The sequence below is a fragment of the Prunus persica genome, chromosome G8 (assembly GCF_000346465.2).
Source record: "Prunus persica cultivar Lovell chromosome G8, Prunus_persica_NCBIv2, whole genome shotgun sequence".
NCBI lineage: Eukaryota > Viridiplantae > Streptophyta > Magnoliopsida > Rosales > Rosaceae > Prunus > Prunus persica.
In genome coordinates, this window is record NC_034016.1 from 7,594,754 (window position 1) to 7,597,372 (window position 2,619).

Sequence of the window (2,619 nt, forward strand, 5' to 3'; positions counted from 1 at the left end):
ACATACATTTAAATAATAGAAATATAAAGTTTGAAAGAAAAAGAATTAAAAGGCCTACATACCGACAACTGGCCGCGAACCTCCGTCTTGATCTCGTCAGGCATGACCTTCCAAGACTTCCATTTGATCGGGCAATGGCTCCGAACGACATGACCAATGTCGTGGGCCAAGGAGCTATGCAACTCCGCCGTCGGTGCAGCCCGATGTCGCTCGTCGTATCCGATGTTGATACGACTGTTGGTCACCCGAGTGACCTTCGCCTTCTTCAACTGCCGACACGGCCCTCAGGTGTTCTTCTTGGCTGCAAAGAAAGATGACATTAATGTTAAATAAATAACAAATTTAACTATAAAATACAGACAAAAACAAAAACAAAAACAAAACCAAAAACAAAAACAAAAATAAAAACAAAAACAAAAATAAAAACAAAAATAAAAACAAAAATACAAATAACTAGAGTTCAAGGAAATCTATACCTGGTTGTGACCCCGACGCATTAGTGGATGTGGTGTCGGTGGGGCTGGCGGCCCGATGACGCCGCCTGGTGCTAACAAGCTGCGCCATTGATGAAGCTGATGAAGCAGGCGCCTGGGACCCTGCGGGACCAACTGCCAAGTGGTCCATCAGTGCTGGTGCAGTGGCAACCGTTGTCGGCTGAGCCGGGGGCTCCAAACTATGCGTAGTCGTCACCGCCCTACATCGTCTAATTAGGTTTGACATCTGCACAATTTCATTAATACACATACAAATTAATAAAATATACGAATATTTGAAAGCACATACAATTTTATTAAGATTCTTGACCTAGGGTTTGCGAGTTCGGAGTATTCGGGACTCGATCCACGATCTGTCGAATCCTAGACAATCCTAGAAATACAAGGTACACCATACGTGAGTTTGAATTTGATCCAACGGTCCGAACATAACAAAACCGGAAATCGCACAATAGGCAAAATCCGTTCGAGACTCAAACAGTAACCAAATTCCAATCCGAAAAGACCTACGAGCTCGTGACAACTAGGGGATTGCACTGGGACCCAATGCATGACTGCTACAGTGTCCCACCCGCCACCCCACGCACCGGCAGCGTGTGGGGGTGTCCAAAGCGATACCAATCGCCGAAAAATTCTAAAAACTAAGGGCCAAGGTTCCTACCCTAGGTTGAAAACATCAATTGGAGCCACTTTTGTTCTCGGACCTACCCCGAAAAATGACCAGAAGTGGCCGGAATTGAAATTCAAAAACCGGCCGAAACTTAGGGTTTCAAATCCATTGCCCTATTGTAATAATTACTTAAATCCTACCCAACCATCAGCTAAAGCATCAAAAATAGTCCAGAAACCATACCTCAGGTGTCAGATTTGGTCGCCGAAGGAGAGAGAATGACGGCGGCGCAGATTCGGTGAAAACCGAGGAAATTATGACGGCTGGCTCGACGGTGACGGCGGGGAAGCTCCGGGGTACCAAGGTTGTGGTGGCGCGGTCCAAATTCCACTGGGGTAGGGGCAGAGGTGACGGCGGAGAGAGAGAGAGAGAGAGTTAGGGCAAAAATCAGAATCTGGGGAAGAAGAAGGCCATCGCGTCGTTTCTGAAATTTTATTCGATTTTGCGCAACGAATAAATAAAAGCGCCGCGCAAAATATTTTAAATGACTCTTGCGCGATGACATAAGTATAACTTCCGTAGGGCAATATTGTGAGTTCGCCAAAATTTGGTATCAGGGTAGGGTTGCGCGGTTTTGCGCGACGCATTGAAATTTTTTTCGTCGCACAAGGTTGTCAATCCGCCAAAATATTGGGACTTAGGGTTTAGCGGGAGAGATTGAAAACTTTGCGCGACGCTGTCCCTATTCGTCGTGCAATGTTGTAATTCCGTCAAAATTTGGGGTTTAGGGTTTATTAGGCAGAGAGATTGCGCGACAAATATGGACAGCGTCGCGCAAGTCTGCTTTCTGTACACTTGAAAAAAATTTGGACCAAGTGTTCAAGGGGAAAGATGGTGAAAGGGCTGACTGAGATTGCGCGACGACGAAGTCTACGTTCGTCGCGCAAGACTGTTTTCTGCAGGCTTTATGCGACCAATTAAACTTATTTGTCGCGCAATATTGTAATTCTGCCAAAATTTGAGGTTTAGGGTTTATTGGGCAAAGAGATTGCGTGACGAAAATGGACAGCGTCGCGCAAGTCTGCTTTTTGTACACTCGAAAAAAATTTGAACCAAGTGTTCAAGGGGCAAGAGGGTGAAAGGGCTGACTGAGATTGCGCGACGACGAAGTCTACGTTCGTGGCGCAAGACTGTTTTCTGCAGGCTTTGTGCGACCAATCAACCTTATTCGTCGCGCAATATTGTAATTCCACCAAAATTTGGGGTTTAGGGTTTATTGGGCAGAGAGATTGCGCGACGAAAATGGACAGCATCGCGCAAGTTTGCTTTCTGTACAGTCGAAAAAAATTTGGACCAAGTGTTCAAGGGGCAAGAGGGTGAAAGGGCTGACTGAGATTGCGCAACGACAAAGTATACATTCGTCGCGCAAGACTATTTTCTGCAGGCTTTGTGCGACCAATCAACCTTATTCGTCGCGCAAACCCTAAACCCTAAACCGTGGAAACCCTAAACCCG